Source organism: Aotus nancymaae, unplaced genomic scaffold (assembly GCF_030222135.1).
Source record: "Aotus nancymaae isolate 86718 unplaced genomic scaffold, 86718_ANA_hifiasm-v0.15.2.pri h1tg000260l, whole genome shotgun sequence".
NCBI lineage: Eukaryota > Metazoa > Chordata > Mammalia > Primates > Aotidae > Aotus > Aotus nancymaae.
Window position 1 is genome coordinate 806,728 of NW_026988675.1, and position 18,442 is coordinate 825,169.

Consider the following 18,442-nt stretch of genomic DNA (forward strand, 5'->3'; position numbering starts at 1 on the left):
TCACGAGGTCACAAGTTTGAGACCAGCCAGACCAACATGATGAAACCCCCGTCTCTACTAAAAATTCAAAAATTAGCTGTGCATGGTGGCACATGCCTATAATTTCGGCTACCCAGGAGAATGAGGCAGGAGAATTGCTTGAACCCAGGAGGCAGAGGCTGTGGTGAGCCAAGATCTCACCACCGCACGCCAGCCTGGGCAACAGAGCAAGACTCTGTCTCAAAGAAAAAAAAAAATTAGCCGGGCGTGGCGGCATGTGCCTGTAGTCCCAGCTACTTGGGAGGCTGTGGTGGGAGGATGGCTTGAGCCCAGCAGTTGGAGGCTCCAGTGAGCTGTGACTGCACCACTGCCCTCTAGCCTGGGCGACAGAGCAAGACTCTGTCTCAAAGAAAAGACTGAGGGCCTGAGGAACTGTCTCCCAAACAAAAACAAAAGTGGACAGGGGCGGGGCACAGTTGTTCTCACCCGTAATCCCAGCACTTTGGGAGGCCAAGGAGGGCGGATCACCTGAGGTCAGGAGTTTGAGACCAGCCTGGCCAATATGGTGAACCCTCATCTCTACTAAAAATACAAAAATTAGCTGGGTGTGGTGGTGGGCGCCTGCAATCCCAGTTACTCAGGAGGCTGAGGCAGGAGCATCACTTGAATCTGGTCAGCTGAGATCGTATCACTGCACTCCAACCTGGGTGACAGAGCAAGACTCTGCCTCAAACACAACAGAACAAAACAAAACAAAAAGTGGACAGGAACAGAGAGGGATGCGGGAGAAGAGGACAAAATGCTGCCCTCAAGTAGGAAGGCCAGGAGACGCAGCAGGAAGGAAAAAGGCTAGACCTCAGGGTGGACTTCCCAAATGGGCCCTCCAAAGGGATCACTAAACATGAGAGAAATCAGCAGGCGTGGGTGTGGGACGTCAGAACTTCTTACCAACTCATAGCTCAGAGACACTAAACGGGAGAGAATGGCTGGTTTCTGCCAGTAGGGAGGTATAGCACGGAGGGAGAGGGGACACTTTCAAGCTGCTGCCCGAGGCCCTTCCCCAGGCTCAGCTCCTCCTGCCTGGCTCTCCCACCCCCAGCTCACCCAGGTTCAGAGGATTCGGGTAACTTCCAGGCCGCCCCCAGCCGCACAGAATCGCCTGCAAGCTTTCTATCGGGGAGCAGGCTGTCATCCAAGCTGTTGTTATTGTAGTTCCTTGGAGGAGGGAATCGTTAAGACAGGAAACAAAGGGCCCTCCAGCAGGCCAGGCCCCAAGGCCACCATCCTCCTAACCAGAAGAGGCATCCTCACTCTTCACTCTATAACAAGCTCAAGTCTCTTTATTTTTGAGACAGAGTCTCACTGTCACCAAGGCTGGAGTGCAATGGTGTGGTCTCAGTTCACTGCAACCTCTGCCTCCTGGGTTCAAGCGATTCTCCTGTCTCAGCCTCCCAAGTAAGCTGGGACTACAGGCACTTGCCACCACGCCCGGCTAATTTTTTTGTATTTTTCGTAGAGACGGGATTTCACCGTGTTGACCAGGATGGTCTTGATCTCTTGACCTCATGATCCGCCTGCCTCGGCCTCCCAAAGTGCTGGGATTACAGGCATGAGACACCTCGCCCGGCCCGATTTTGTGGGTTTTTTTTTTTTTTGAGACGGAGTCTTGCTCTGTCACCAGGCTGGAGTGCAGTGGCGCAATCTCGGCTCACTGCAACTTCTGCCTCCCGGGTTCAAGTGCTTCATGTGCCTCAGCCTCCCGAGTAGCTGGGACCACAGGCATGTGCCACCATGCCCGGCTAATTTTTTTGTATTTTTCGTAGAGATGGGGTTTCACCATGTTGGCCAGGATGGTCTCGATCTCTTGACCTCGTGATCTGCCCGCCTCAGCCTCCCAAAGTGCTGGGATTACAGGCATGAGCCACGGTGCCCAGCCAATCTTGTGTTTTTTATAGAGACAGGGTTTCACTGTGTTGGCTAGGTTGGTCTTGAACTCCTGATCTCAGGTGATCCACCCACTTTGGCCCCGCAAAGTGCTGAGATTACAGGCATGAACCACTGCACCCAGCATTTGAGACAGAGTCTCCCTCTGTTGCCAGGCTAGAGTGCAGTGGCGTGATGTCAGCTCACTGCAACCTCAGCCTCTGGGTTCAACCGATTCTCAGCCTTAGCCTCCTGAGTAGCTGGATCTACAGACACTCTCCGCCATACCCAGCTAAGTTGTTTTTGCACTTTTGGTACAAACAGGGTTTCACCATGTTAGCCAGGATGGTCTCAATCTCCTGATCTTGTGATCCACCTACCTCGGCCTCCCAAAGTGCTGGGATTACAAGTGTGAGCCACCACATCCGGCAAAAAAATTTACATCAATCAATAAATAATTAATTAAAAAACAGTCCTCGTCAAACAGTCAATGAGGGCTGAATCAGGAGGAAACGGGAAGGAGGGTGATGGAGTTCTCAGGGAAGCAGACAGGGAAATGGGGTTTGGGAGTGGTTTGGGGGTGACCGCGGGGCACACTCACGGCAGAAGCTGCTCTTTCTCCGGAGTGGGGGCTTGAGCCCCTGGCTCTGGCAGACGGCCCCGAAGGCTTGCAGAGCTTCGCAGAGGGCATGGTGACCTCCGAACTCACAGAAGGTGTTCGTACAGCCCACCAGGAAGGGTGTGAGGTCTGTGCGGGAGGTGCACTGCGCCCACACGGGAGCCCGCAGCACTGCCTCACGCTTTTCCCAAGCCCTGCGGAGGTCGGCCGCCCTGCAGTTTCCACTTGGGTTCTCCTGCTGTTCCGCCGGGATCTGCTGCTCATCCACCAGGAGTTTCTGACAACTGAAGGAAAAAGAAAGGAATCAACCTAGGGACAGCTGTCCCCCTGCTACGACACGAATTTTTTTTTTTTTTTTTGAGAGGCAGTCTTGCTGTCGCTGAGGCTAACTGGAGTGCAATGGCGTGATCTCGGCTCACTGCAACCTCCACCTCCCCTCCCAGGTTCAAGCTATTCTGCCTCAGCCTTCTGAGTAGCTGGGACTACAGGCACCCACCACCACGCCTGGCCAATGTTTTTGTTTTTGGTTTTTCTTGGAGACAGAAACTCACTCTGTGGCCCAGGCTGGAGTACAGTGGTGCAATCTTGGCTCACTGCAACCTCTACGTCTCAGGTTCAGGTGATTCTCATGCCTTAGCCTCCCGAATAGCTGGGATTATAGGCGCCCACCACCAAGCCAGGCTAATTTTTGTATTTCTAATAGAGATGGGGTTTCACCATGTTGGCCAGGCTGGTCTTGAACTCCTGACCTCAAGTGATCCACCCGCCTCAGCCTCCCAAAGTGCTGAGATTACAGGCCTGAGCTGCCACGCCTGAGCTGCCACGCCTGGTCCTATGATAATGATCTGGTGCTCCCAAATGACCCAGAGAGAGTTCTCAGGGACTCCTCACCCTCCTAGTCCCTCTGGTGTTCACAGGGAAGCTGGTCTGAGCTTTGGCCAACTTCCATTGGCCTTGTCTCCTTCCAGGTTCCCTTTTCTTTTTTCCTTCTCGCTCTGTTGCCCAGGCTGGAGTATGGCGGCATGATCGAGGCTCATTGCAGTTTCAGTCTCCCAGGCCCAGGGGATCCTCCTGCATCAGCCTCGTGAGTAGCTAGGACTAACCACACCTGATTATTTTTCTTTTCTTTTCTTTTTTTCTGTAGAGATGGGGTCTTGCTATGTTGCCCAGGCTAGTCTCAAACTCCGGGCCTCAAGTGGTCCTCCAGTCTTGGCCTCCCAAAGTGCTGGAATTACAGGCATGAGTCACTGCTCCTGCCCCTCCTCCAAGGTTTCTAAGTAAGGAAAGGAAGACTTTCATATTTCTCTAACCGGGTTCTAGCAGCCTTGAGATGGATTAATAACACACATCACCCCAAAACGTCCAGAAGCCATCACCCTCAAATCAGACACACAAAGCAACATTCTGGCCTGTAATCCCAGCACTTTGGAAGGCCACTGCGGGTGGATCACTTGAGGTCAAGGAATTCGAGACCAGCCTGGCTAATATGGTGAAACCCCATCTCTACTAAAAATAAAAAAATTAGTCTGACGTACTGGCTTGTGCCTGTAATCCCAGCTACTCGGGAGCCTGAGGCAGGAGAATCGCTTGAACTCAAGAGGCAGAGGTTGCCGTGAGCTGAGATCATGCCATTGCACTGTAGCCTGGGTGGCAGAGCAAGACTCTGTCTGTCTCAAAACACACAAAAAAAATTGAAGAAGAAGAAAAAGTAAACATTCTGGTCTTCGTGCCCCAGGTGTACCCTATAGTCTAGCTCCCCATGTCACGTTGCTATGAAAGGCTAGAGGGGTGACCAGGTGAGGTGGCTCTAGCCTGTAATCCTAGCACTTTGGGAGGCTGAGGTGGGCACATCACTTGAGCTCAGGAGGTTGAGACCAGCCTGGACATGGTGAAACCCCTTCTCTACCTAAAATACAAAAATTAGCCGAGCCGAGTATGGGGCACAGTGACATGCACCTGTAATCCCAGCTACTCGGGAGGTAGAGGCACAAGAATTGCTTGAACCCAGGAAGTGGAGGTTGCAGTGAGCCAAGACTGTGGCACTGCACTCCAGCCTGGCTTATAGAGCAAGACTCCATCTCAAAAAAAAAAAAGAAAGAATGAAAAAGAAAAGCTAGATGAGTTGGCTCATGTCTATAACCCCAGCACTTTCGGAGGCCGAGGCGGGCACACTGCCTTAGGTCAGGAGTTTGAGAGCAGCCTGGCCAACATTGTGAAACCCCATCTCTACTATGAAATACAAAAATTAGCCAGGCATGGTGGCAGGTGCCTGCAATCCCAGCTACTCAGGAGGCTGAGGTAGGGGAATCGCTTGAACCCGGGAGGTAGAGGTTGCAGTGAGCCAAGATCATGCCACTGCACTCCAGCCTGGGTGACAGAGTGAAACCATCTCAATGAAAGAAGGAAGGGAGAAGGGGGAAGGGAGGGATGGAAAAGAGAAAAGCTGGAGGGTCTCAAGGGACCACTACCTTGGGTCAATGTCCTTATCTTTCCAACTGTTCACGAATTCGCTGTGACTCTGGGCTAGCTCATCGCTGGGCATCAGCAGTTCATCCTCTTCCTCATTGAAGTTCCCACACACGCCGCAGACCTGGGTGGGCAGAGTGGTTTTTCGGTGCTGGGGAAGCACGAGACCTGTTTTTCTTTCTTTCTTTTCCTTTCTTTTTTTTTTTTTGAGATGGAGTTTTGCTCTTGTCGCCCAGGCTGGAGTGCAGTGGCACAATCTTGGCTCACTTCAACGTCCACCTCCGGGGTTCAAGCGATTCTCCTGCCTCAGCCTCCCGAGTAGCTGGGATTGCAAGCGCGCACCACCATGCCTGGCTAATTTTTTAAAATTATTCTTTTTAGTAGAGACAGCGTTTCACCATGTTGGCCAGGCTGGTCTTGAACTCCTGACCTCAGATGATCCACCTGCCTCAGCCTCCCAAAGTGCTGAGATTACACGCATGAGCCACCATGCCCAGCCGAGAGTGGTTTTTCCTGGGAACATCCTCATCCATCCTACACAGAAAGGCACACTCCTCTGCTGCCCTGCTCCACCCTGAGGAGTGGCCTCTTTGGGCAGGCAGGATGTGAACACTGCCTCCCACCCCTGCCGCCCACCAGTCTTCCTGGTGCTGCCTACCCTGTGAACAGAGCCAGATGTTTTCCTCACCTTTCCATAGTAGGTTGTGGGGATTTCAATCTCTAAGAGACGATTCCCATCAAACTTGACCTGCACGCCAATCCCGAAGTTCACAATCGTGTAGATGCTGCTGGACTTGACGCTGACTGCGGGGATCTGGGAGATCGCACGGAGGGTGACCTGTTTGCTGTTGATCTAAACAGAAGGGCAGTGACAGTCAGTAGGAGGAGGGACTGGAGTCCCCTCCCCAGCACTCCCTCCCAACCCTGGTCACCACACCCTCCTCACCAGCACATGGTGGCCCTTCTTCAGGGTGACCTGGGCACCGTAGATGTCAGTGTAGACCTCGTGAAGGCGGAAAGCCTCAGTCCCATCTTCCTCCTCCTCATGCTTTGCACTGATCTTGAAGAAGGGCAAGTCCATGGCGGGGTGGCACACTTTCACCAGGATGTGAATGCAGGCGTCGGGAATAGAATGGTTACTGCCATCAAAGCTCACATAGTGGGACTCATTTGGGAGCTGACACACTCCCATACCTGGGAGGACAGAGAGACAGCCAGGCTGTGGCCCTCCCTCTGGCAGGTACAGGGTCCCTGGGAAACTAGTCCTGGGTTCCCCTGCCTTCCAGAAAAGTGTCAAGACCCCAGGTCTGGCCATGCCCAGTGGCTCACGCCTGTAATCCCAGCACTTCGGGAGGCCCAGGAGGGCTGGTATGAGACCAGCTTGACCAACATGGTGAAACTCCATCTCTACTTTAAAAATGCAGAAAAACTACGGGTGTGGTGATGTGCACCTGTAATCCCAGCTACTTGGGAGGCTGAGGCAGGACAATCACTTGAACCAGGGAGATGGAGGTTGCAGTGAGTCGAGATTGTGCACTGCATCCAGCCTGAGCACCGGAGACTCTGTCTCAAAAAGAAAATTAAAAAAAAAAAAAAAAAGACCGTGGGGCCAAGGCTGGGAGGCATGAGGTTTATGGGTGGAGGGGAGCATGATTCTTCAGAGGAAGGATTATTTTTTTCTTTTTTGAGACACTGTCTCTCTCTGTCACCCAGGGTGGAATGCAGTGGCATGATCATAGCTCACTGTAGCCTCAAACTCCTGGGCTCAGGCAATCTTCCTACCTCAGCCTCCAGAGTAGCTGGGACTACAGACATGAAGTACCCTGTTCAACTAATTTTTTTAAAAACTTTTTTTTAAGACACAGGGTCTTCTTCTGTTACCCAGGCTGGAGTGTAGTGGCAAGATCATAGTGCACTGCAGACTCTAATTCCTGAGCTCAAGAGATCCTCCTACCTCAGCCTCCCACCTCAGCCTCCCAAGGAGCTGAGACTACAGGTGTGAGGTCTTTAATTTTTATTTTCAATTTTTTAGTTTTTATTTTTTGTAGAGATGGGGTCTTGCTATGTTGCCCAGGTTGGTCTTCAACTCTTGGCCTCAAGTGATCCCACCTCAGCTTCCCAAAGCACTGGGATTAAAGGTGTGAGCACCACACCCAGCCTCCAGGGAAGGATTTTATTTGTTTATTTATTTATTTAGAGATGGAGTTTTGTCACTCAGGCTGGAGTTCAATGGTGCTATCTCCACTCACTACAACCTCCGCCTCCTGGTTTCAAGGATTCTCCTGCCTCAGCCTCTCAAGTAGCTGGGATTACAGGCACCCGCCATGGTGCTTGGCTAATTTTTGTATTTTTAGCAGAGATGGGGTTTAGCCACGTTGGCCATGTTGGCTAGGCTGGTCTCAAACTCCCAGTCTCAACTGATCCACCTGGCTTGTCCTTCCAAAGTGTGCAAAGATTACAAATGTGAGCCACCGTGTCCGGCCCCAGAAAGGATTTGTAATACCCCATCTAAGTTGGTGGCCGCTACAGGGGAAGGTTGGGTGAGCCCCAAGGCCCCCTTCTCAGCAGTTGGAGGTCACCTTTCCCACCCGGAGCTCTTCATTAGTTCGTTCTCATTGCTAGATTTTGCCTTTTACAAGTGTATCCAACCCGCAATAAACTTTCCCCTCTTGAGAAAAAGCAAAAAGGAAAAAAAAAAGCCAAAATCTGAATCCAAGTGCTACAGGCAGCAGGGAGTCTGTTGGGGAGTTGAGACAGCTGGCCTCGGGGCTGTGGGGTCCCCCCATCACCGTGGTCCTCTTACCTGAGGTCCGACAACGGAGCAGCCCATCCAGGGCCCGGCATATCCGGTTGGGTTTGCAGGTGCTTTGGACGCAGGTGATGTTGTTGTGGACGGAGCAGGTGCAGAGCCTGGTGCAGGTGTTCTCTGTGTACCAGCGCTCCCCAACCTGTGGGCCACAGGGATTGGCAGAGCCAACAGAAACTTGGAATCGGGAGATGGGCTGATGCCCCGGCCGAAGCTGGCTGCAGCATCTGGCCTTCCTCCTTGCCCCCAGGCCCCCCGGCCCCTGTACCTGTAAAGAGACCCGGGCCCCCCGGCACCTACCCCTGTGCAGAGACCCGGGCCCCCCGGCACCTACCCCTGTGCAGAGACCGGGCCCCCCGGCACCTACCCCTGTGCAGAGACCCGGGCCCCCCGGCACCTACCCCTGTGCAGAGACCCGGGCCCCCCGGAACCTACCCCTGTCCAGAGACCCAGGCCCCCCGGCACCTACCACTATCCAGACACCCAGCCCCTCCGACACCTACCACTGTCCAGACACCCAGCCCCCCCGGCACCTTCCCCTGTCCACAGACCCAGGCCCCCCCGGCACCTGCCCCTGTACAGAGACCTAAACCCCAGCACCTGCCCCTGTTCAGAGGCCCTGGACTCCGGCACCTACCAAGGCCTAGGCCCCTCGGCATCTGCCCCTGTCGAAAGGCCCCAACCCCCGGCAGCTGCCTCTGTCCAGAAGCCCAGGACCCCGCACCTACCCCTGTCCAGAGACCAAGGTCCCCCAACACCTTCCCCTGTACAGAGGCCGAGGTCCCCCAACACCAACCCCTGTCCAGCACCACGCACCTACCCATGTCCAGAGACCCAGGCCCCCAGGCACCTACCCCTGTCCAGAGACCCAGGCGCCCGGCACCTACCCTGTCCAGAGACCCAGGGCCCCCGGCACCTAGCCCTGTGCAGAGGCCCTGGACCCCGGCACGTACCCCTGTCCAGAGACCCGGGCCCCCCGGGAACCTACCCCTGTCCCCAGACCCAGGCCAGCCAGCACTTATCCCTGTCCAGAGACCCAGGCGCCCCTGCATTTGCCCCTGTCAAGAGACCCAGGCCCCCCGGAACCTGCCCGTATCCAGAGGCCCTGGATCCCGGGACCTACCCATGTCGAGTCCCAGGCCCCCAGGCACCTGTCCCTGTCCAGAGACCCAGGCCCCAGGCACCTACACCCATTGAGAGACCCAGGCTCCCGGCACCAGCCCCTGTCCAGAGACCCAGGCCCCCGGCACCTACCCCTGTTCAGAGACCCAGGCCCCACGGCACGTGCCCCTGTCGAGAGGCCCTGGAACCCGGCACCTGTCCCTGTCCAGAGGCCCAGGACCCCACACCTACCCTTGTCTAAAGACCCAGGTCCCCCAATACCTACCCCTGTCCAGAGGCACAGGACCGCAACACCTACCCCTGTTCAGGACCCCGCACCTACCCCTGTTCAGCGACCCAGGACCCCGACACCTAACCCTTTCAAGAGAACCAGGCCCCCGTCACCTACCTCTGTCCGGAGACCCAGGCCCCCGTCAGCTACCTCTGTCCAGAGGCCCTGGATCCCGGCACCTATCCCCGTTCAGAGACCCAGGCCCCCGGCACCAGCCCCTGTCCAGAGACCCAGTCCCGCCAGCACCTTTCCCTGTCCAGAGGCCCTGGACCCCGGCACCTGCCCCTGTCCAGAGGCCCAGGACCCCACACCTACCCTTGTCTAAAGACCCAGGTCCCCCAATACCTACCCCTGTCCAGAGGCACAGGACCGCAACACCTACCCCTGTTCAGGACCCCGCACCTACCCCTGTTCAGCGACCCAGGACCCCGACACCTAACCCTTTCAAGAGAACCAGGCCCCCAGCCCCTACCCTGTCCGGAGACCCAGGCCCCCGTCACCTACCTCTGTCCAGAGGCCCTGGATCCCGGCACCTATCCCCGTTCAGAGACCCAGGCCCCCGGCACCAGCCCCTGTCCAGAGACCCCGTCCCCCCAGCACCTTTCCCTGTCCAGAGGCCCTGGAACCCGGCACCTACCGAGGCCCAGGCCCCCTGGCACCTGCCCCCGTCCAGAGACCAAGGACCCCTGGCACCTACCCGTCCAGAGACCCAGGCCCCCTGGCACCAACCACCGTTCAGAGACCTAGGCCCCCGGCACTTGCCCCTTCCAGAGATCCAGGCCCCCCAGCACCTACCCCTATACAGAGACCAAGGCACCTGCCCCTTCCAGAGACCCAGGCCCCGCAGCACCTACCCCTATCCAAAGACCAAGGCGTCCCGGCACCTACACCTGTCCAGAGACCCAGGCCTCCGGCACTTACCCCTGTCCAGAGACTCAGGACCCCGGCACCTACCCCTGTCCTGAGACCCGGGCCCCCGGCACCTCCCCTGTCCAGAGACTCAGGACCCCTGGCACCTACCCCTGCCCAGAGACACCCGCCCCCAGCAGCTACCCCTGTCCAGAGACTCAGGCACCCCGGCACCTAGCCCTGTCCAGAGGCCCTGGACCCCGGTATCTACCCTGTCCACAGACCCAGGCCCCCCCGCACCTACCCCTGTCCAGAGACCCAGGCTCCGGGCACCTACCCCTGTCCAGAGATTCAGGACCCCCGGCACCTACACCTGTCCAGAGACCCAGGCACGCCGGCATCTACCCCTGTCCAGAGACTCAAGGCCTCCGGCACCTACCTCTGTCCAGAGACATAGGCGCCCCCGCATCTGCCCGTGTGAAAAGACACATGCCCGCGGCACCTGAACATGTCCAGATGCCCTGGACCCTGGCCAGGGTACCCCTGTCCGGATACCCAGGCCCCACGGCCCCTGTACCTGTCAAGAGACCCGGGCCCCCCGGCACCTACCCCTGTGCAGAGACCCAGGCCCCCCGGCACATACCCCTGTGCAGAGACCCAGGCCCCCCGGCACCTACCCCTGTCCAGAGACCCAGGCCCCCCGGCACCTACCACTATCCAAACACCCAGCCCCTCCGACACCTACCACTGTCCAGACACCCAGCCCCCCCGGCACCTTCCCCTGTCCACAGACCCAGGCCCCCAGCACCTGCCCCTGTACAGAGACCTAAACCCCGGCACCTGCCCCTGTTCAGAGGCCCTGGACTCCGGCACCTACCAAGGCCTAGGCCCCTCGGCATCTGCCCCTGTCGAAAGACCCCAACCCCCGGCAGCTGCCTCTGTCCAGAAGCCCAGGACCCCGCACCTACCCCTGTCCAGAGACCAAGGTCCCCCAACACCTACCCCTGTACAGAGGCCGAAGTCCCCCAACACCAACCCCTGTCCAGCACCCCGCACCTACCCATGTCCAGAGACCCAGGCCCCCAGGCACCTACCCCTGTCCAGAGACCCAGGCCCCCGGCACCTACCCTGTCCAGAGACCCAGGGCCCCCGGCACCTAGCCCTGTGCAGAGGCCCTGGACCCCGGCACGTACCCCTGTCCAGAGACCCGGGCCCCCCGGGAACCTACCCCTGTCCCCAGACCCAGGCCAGCCAGCACTTATCCCTGTCCAGAGACCCAGGTGCCCCTGCATTTGCCCCTGTCAAGAGACCCAGGCCCCCCGGATCCTGCCCGTATCCAGAGGCCCTGGATCCCGGGACCTACCCATGTCGAGTCCCAGGCCCCCAGGCACCTGTCCCTGTCCAGAGACCCAGGCCCCAGGCACCTACCCCCGTTGAGAGACCCAGGCCCCCGGCACCAGCCCCTGTCCAGAGACCCAGGCCCCTGGCACCTACCCCTGTTCAGAGAACCAGGCCCCACGGCACGTGCCCCTGTCGAGAGGCCCTGGACCCCGGCACCTGCCCCTGTCCAGAGGCCCAGGACCCCACACCTACCCTTGTCTAAAGACCCAGGTCCCCCAATACCTACCCCTGTCCAGAGGCACAGGACCGCAACACCTACCCCTGTTCAGCGACCCAGGACCCCGACACCTAACCCTTTCAAGAGAACCAGGCCCCCAGCCCCTACCCTGTCCGGAGACCCAGGCCCCCGTCACCTACCTCTGTCCAGAGGCCCTGGATCCCGGCACCTATCCCCGTTCAGAGACCCAGGCCCCCGGCACCAGCCCCTGTCCAGAGACCCCGTCCCCCCAGCACCTTTCCCTGTCCAGAGGCCCTGGAACCCGGCACCTACCGAGGCCCAGGCCCCCTGGCACCTGCCCCCGTCCAGAGACCAAGGACCCCTGGCACCTACCCGTCCAGAGACCCAGGCCCCCTGGCACCAACCACCGTTCAGAGACCTAGGCCCCCGGCACCTGCCCCTTCCAGAGATCCAGGCCTCCCAGCACCTACCCCTATACAGAGACCAAGGCACCTGCCCCTTCCAGAGACCCAGGCCCCGCAGCACCTACCCCTATCCAAAGACCAAGGCGTCCCGGCACCTACACCTGTCCAGAGACCCAGGCCTCCGGCACTTACCCCTGTCCAGAGACTCAGGACCCCGGCACCTACCCCTGTCCTGAGACCCGGGCCCCCGGCACCTCCCCTGTCCAGAGACTCAGGACCCCTGGCACCTACCCCTGCCCAGAGACACCCGCCCCCAGCAGCTACCCCTGTCCAGAGACTCAGGCACCCCGGCACCTAGCCCTGTCCAGAGGCCCTGGACCCCGGCATCTACCCCTGTCCACAGACCCAGGCCCCCCCGCACCTACCCCTGTCCAGAGACCCAGGCTCCGGGCACCTACCCCTGTCCAGAGATTCAGGACCCCCGGCACCTACACCTGTCCAGAGACCCAGGCACGCCGGCATCTACCCCTGTCCAGAGACCCAGGCCCTCCGTCACCTACCTCTGTCCAGAGACACAGGCGCCCCCGCATCTGCCCGTGTGAAAAGACACATGCCCGCGGCACCTGAACATGTCCAGATGCCCTGGACCCTGGCCAGGGTACCCCTGTCCGGATACCCAGGCCCCACGGCCCCTGTACCTGTCAAAAGACCCGGGCCCCCCGGCACCTACCCCTGTGCAGAGACCTAGGCCCCCCGGCACATACCCCAGTGCAGAGACCCAGGCCCCCCGGCACCTACCCCTGTCCAGAGACCCAGGCCCCCCGGCACCTACCACTATCCAAACACCCAGCCCCTCCGACACCTACCACTGTCCAGACACCCAGCCCCCCCGGCACCTTCCCCTGTCCACAGACCCAGGCCCCCAGCACCTGCCCCTGTACAGAGACCTAAACCCCGGCACCTGCCCCTGTTCAGAGGCCCTGGACTCCGGCACCTACCAAGGCCTAGGCCCCTCGGCATCTGCCCCTGTCGAAAGACCCCAACCCCCGGCAGCTGCCTCTGTCCAGAAGCCCAGGACCCCGCACCTACCCCTGTCCAGAGACCAAGGTCCCCCAACACCTACCCCTGTACAGAGGCCGAAGTCCCCCAACACCAACCCCTGTCCAGCACCCCGCACCTACCCATGTCCAGAGACCCAGGCCCCCAGGCACCTACCCCTGTCCAGAGACCCAGGCCCCCGGCACCTACCCTGTCCAGAGACCCAGGGCCCCCGGCACCTAGCCCTGTGCAGAGGCCCTGGACCCCGGCACGTACCCCTGTCCAGAGACCCGGGCCCCCCGGGAACCTACCCCTGTCCCCAGACCCAGGCCAGCCAGCACTTATCCCTGTCCAGAGACCCAGGTGCCCCTGCATTTGCCCCTGTCAAGAGACCCAGGCCCCCCGGATCCTGCCCGTATCCAGAGGCCCTGGATCCCGGGACCTACCCATGTCGAGTCCCAGGCCCCCAGGCACCTGTCCCTGTCCAGAGACCCAGGCCCCAGGCACCTACCCCCGTTGAGAGACCCAGGCCCCCGGCACCAGCCCCTGTCCAGAGACCCAGGCCCCTGGCACCTACCCCTGTTCAGAGAACCAGGCCCCACGGCACGTGCCCCTGTCGAGAGGCCCTGGACCCCGGCACCTGCCCCTGTCCAGAGGCCCAGGACCCCACACCTACCCTTGTCTAAAGACCCAGGTCCCCCAATACCTACCCCTGTCCAGAGGCACAGGACCGCAACACCTACCCCTGTTCAGCGACCCAGGACCCCGACACCTAACCCTTTCAAGAGAACCAGGCCCCCAGCCCCTACCCTGTCCGGAGACCCAGGCCCCCGTCACCTACCTCTGTCCAGAGGCCCTGGATCCCGGCACCTATCCCCGTTCAGAGACCCAGGCCCCCGGCACCAGCCCCTGTCCAGAGACCCCGTCCCCCCAGCACCTTTCCCTGTCCAGAGGCCCTGGAACCCGGCACCTACCGAGGCCCAGGCCCCCTGGCACCTGCCCCCGTCCAGAGACCAAGGACCCCTGGCACCTACCCGTCCAGAGACCCAGGCCCCCTGGCACCAACCACCGTTCAGAGACCTAGGCCCCCGGCACCTGCCCCTTCCAGAGATCCAGGCCTCCCAGCACCTACCCCTATACAGAGACCAAGGCACCTGCCCCTTCCAGAGACCCAGGCCCCGCAGCACCTACCCCTATCCAAAGACCAAGGCGTCCCGGCACCTACACCTGTCCAGAGACCCAGGCCTCCGGCACTTACCCCTGTCCAGAGACTCAGGACCCCGGCACCTACCCCTGTCCTGAGACCCGGGCCCCCGGCACCTCCCCTGTCCAGAGACTCAGGACCCCTGGCACCTACCCCTGCCCAGAGACACCCGCCCCCAGCAGCTACCCCTGTCCAGAGACTCAGGCACCCCGGCACCTAGCCCTGTCCAGAGGCCCTGGACCCCGGCATCTACCCCTGTCCACAGACCCAGGCCCCCCCGCACCTACCCCTGTCCAGAGACCCAGGCTCCGGGCACCTACCCCTGTCCAGAGATTCAGGACCCCCGGCACCTACACCTGTCCAGAGACCCAGGCACGCCGGCATCTACCCCTGTCCAGAGACCCAGGCCCTCCGTCACCTACCTCTGTCCAGAGACACAGGCGCCCCCGCATCTGCCCGTGTGAAAAGACACATGCCCGCGGCACCTGAACATGTCCAGATGCCCTGGACCCTGGCCAGGGTACCCCTGTCCGGATACCCAGGCCCCACGGCCCCTGTACCTGTCAAAAGACCCGGGCCCCCCGGCACCTACCCCTGTGCAGAGACCTAGGCCCCCCGGCACATACCCCAGTGCAGAGACCCAGGCCCCCCGGCACCTACCCCTGTCCAGAGACCCAGGCCCCCCGGCACCTACCACTATCCAAACACCCAGCCCCTCCGACACCTACCACTGTCCAGACACCCAGCCCCCCCGGCACCTTCCCCTGTCCACAGACCCAGGCCCCCAGCACCTGCCCCTGTACAGAGACCTAAACCCCGGCACCTGCCCCTGTTCAGAGGCCCTGGACTCCGGCACCTACCAAGGCCTAGGCCCCTCGGCATCTGCCCCTGTCGAAAGACCCCAACCCCCGGCAGCTGCCTCTGTCCAGAAGCCCAGGACCCCGCACCTACCCCTGTCCAGAGACCAAGGTCCCCCAACACCTACCCCTGTACAGAGGCCGAAGTCCCCCAACACCAACCCCTGTCCAGCACCCCGCACCTACCCATGTCCAGAGACCCAGGCCCCCAGGCACCTACCCCTGTCCAGAGACCCAGGCCCCCGGCACCTACCCTGTCCAGAGACCCAGGGCCCCCGGCACCTAGCCCTGTGCAGAGGCCCTGGACCCCGGCACGTACCCCTGTCCAGAGACCCGGGCCCCCCGGGAACCTACCCCTGTCCCCAGACCCAGGCCAGCCAGCACTTATCCCTGTCCAGAGACCCAGGTGCCCCTGCATTTGCCCCTGTCAAGAGACCCAGGCCCCCCGGAACCTGCCCGTATCCAGAGGCCCTGGATCCCGGGACCTACCCATGTCGAGTCCCAGGCCCCCAGGCACCTGTCCCTGTCCAGAGACCCAGGCCCCAGGCACCTACCCCCGTTGAGAGACCCAGGCCCCCGGCACCAGCCCCTGTCCAGAGACCCAGGCCCCCGGCACCTACCCCTGTTCAGAGACCCAGGCCCCACGGCACGTGCCCCTGTCGAGAGGCCCTGGACCCCGGCACCTGCCCCTGTCCAGAGGCCCAGGACCCCACACCTACCCTTGTCTAAAGACCCAGGTCCCCCAATACCTACCCCTGTCCTGAGGCACAGGACCGCAACACCTACCCCTGTTCAGGACCCCCGCACCTACCCCTGTTCAGCGACCCAGGACCCCGACACCTAACCCTTTCAAGAGAACCAGGCCCCCAGCCCCTACCCTGTCCGGAGACCCAGGCCCCCGTCACCTACCTCTGTCCAGAGGCCCTGGATCCCGGCACCTATCCCCGTTCAGAGACCCAGGCCCCCGGCACCAGCCCCTGTCCAGAGACCCCGTCCCCCCAGCACCTTTCCCTGTCCAGAGGCCCTGGAACCCGGCACCTACCGAGGCCCAGGCCCCCTGGCACCTGCCCCCGTCCAGAGACCAAGGACCCCTGGCACCTACCCGTCCAGAGACCCAGGCCCCCTGGCACCAACCACCGTTCAGAGACCTAGGCCCCCGGCACCTGCCCCTTCCAGAGATCCAGGCCCCCCAGCACCTACCCCTATACAGAGACCAAGGCACCTGCCCCTTCCAGAGACCCAGGCCCCGCAGCACCTACCCCTATCCAAAGACCAAGGCGTCCCGGCACCTACACCTGTCCAGAGACCCAGGCCTCCGGCACTTACCCCTGTCCAGAGACTCAGGACCCCGGCACCTACTCCTGTCCTGAGACCCGGGCCCCCGGCACCTCCCCTGTCCAGAGACTCAGGACCCCTGGCACCTACCCCTGCCCAGAGACACCCGCCCCCAGCAGCTACCCCTGTCCAGAGACTCAGGCACCCCGGCACCTAGCCCTGTCCAGAGGCCCTGGACCCCGGCATCTACCCTGTCCACAGACCCAGGCCCCCCCGCACCTACCCCTGTCCAGAGACCCAGGCTCCGGGCACCTACCCCTGTCCAGAGATTCAGGACCCCCGGCACCTACACCTGTCCAGAGACCCAGGCACGCCGGCATCTACCCCTGTCCAGAGACCCAAGGCCTCCGGCACCTACCTCTGTCCAGAGACATAGGCGCCCCCGCATCTGCCCGTGTGAAAAGACACATGCCCGCGGCACCTGAACATGTCCAGATGCCCTGGACCCTGGCCAGGGTACCCCTGTCCGGATACCCAGGCCCCACGGCCCCTGTACCTGTCAAGAGACCCGGGCCCCCCGGCACCTACCCCTGTGCAGAGACCCAGGCCCCCCGGCACATACCCCTGTGCAGAGACCCAGGCCCCCCGGCACCTACCCCTGTCCAGAGACCCAGGCCCCCCGGCACCTACCACTATCCAAACACCCAGCCCCTCCGACACCTACCACTGTCCAGACACCCAGCCCCCCCGGCACCTTCCCCTGTCCACAGACCCAGGCCCCCAGCACCTGCCCCTGTACAGAGACCTAAACCCCGGCACCTGCCCCTGTTCAGAGGCCCTGGACTCCGGCACCTACCAAGGCCTAGGCCCCTCGGCATCTGCCCCTGTCGAAAGACCCCAACCCCCGGCAGCTGCCTCTGTCCAGAAGCCCAGGACCCCGCACCTACCCCTGTCCAGAGACCAAGGTCCCCCAACACCTACCCCTGTACAGAGGCCGAAGTCCCCCAACACCAACCCCTGTCCAGCACCCCGCACCTACCCATGTCCAGAGACCCAGGCCCCCAGGCACCTACCCCTGTCCAGAGACCCAGGCCCCCGGCACCTACCCTGTCCAGAGACCCAGGGCCCCCGGCACCTAGCCCTGTGCAGAGGCCCTGGACCCCGGCACGTACCCCTGTCCAGAGACCCGGGCCCCCCGGGAACCTACCCCTGTCCCCAGACCCAGGCCAGCCAGCACTTATCCCTGTCCAGAGACCCAGGTGCCCCTGCATTTGCCCCTGTCAAGAGACCCAGGCCCCCCGGATCCTGCCCGTATCCAGAGGCCCTGGATCCCGGGACCTACCCATGTCGAGTCCCAGGCCCCCAGGCACCTGTCCCTGTCCAGAGACCCAGGCCCCAGGCACCTACCCCCGTTGAGAGACCCAGGCCCCCGGCACCAGCCCCTGTCCAGAGACCCAGGCCCCCGGCACCTACCCCTGTTCAGAGAACCAGGCCCCACGGCACGTGCCCCTGTCGAGAGGCCCTGGACCCCGGCACCTGCCCCTGTCCAGAGGCCCAGGACCCCACACCTACCCTTGTCTAAAGACCCAGGTCCCCCAATACCTACCCCTGTCCAGAGGCACAGGACCGCAACACCTACCCCTGTTCAGCGACCCAGGACCCCGACACCTAACCCTTTCCAGAGAACCAGGCCCCCAGCCCCTACCCTGTCCGGAGACCCAGGCCCCCGTCACCTACCTCTGTCCAGAGGCCCTGGATCCCGGCACCTATCCCCGTTCAGAGACCCAGGCCCCCGGCACCAGCCCCTGTCCAGAGACCCCGTCCCCCCAGCACCTTTCCCTGTCCAGAGGCCCTGGAACCCGGCACCTACCGAGGCCCAGGCCCCCTGGCACCTGCCCCCGTCCAGAGACCAAGGACCCCTGGCACCTACCCGTCCAGAGACCCAGGCCCCCTGGCACCAACCACCGTTCAGAGACCTAGGCCCCCGGCACCTGCCCCTTCCAGAGATCCAGGCCTCCCAGCACCTACCCCTATACAGAGACCAAGGCAC

At 61.3% G+C, this 18,442-nt stretch overlaps 1 protein-coding gene and 1 pseudogene across 7 annotated transcripts in view; both read right to left on the bottom strand.

The window, feature by feature from the left end:
- The window catches only part of LOC135273095 (zonadhesin-like), a 161,825-nt gene that overhangs the window by 3,385 nt on the left and 139,998 nt on the right, over positions 1 to 18,442 (bottom strand). The gene's annotated exons all lie outside the window — the stretch shown is intronic.
- LOC135273084 (zonadhesin-like) lies at positions 2,405 to 8,020 on the bottom strand (annotated as a pseudogene).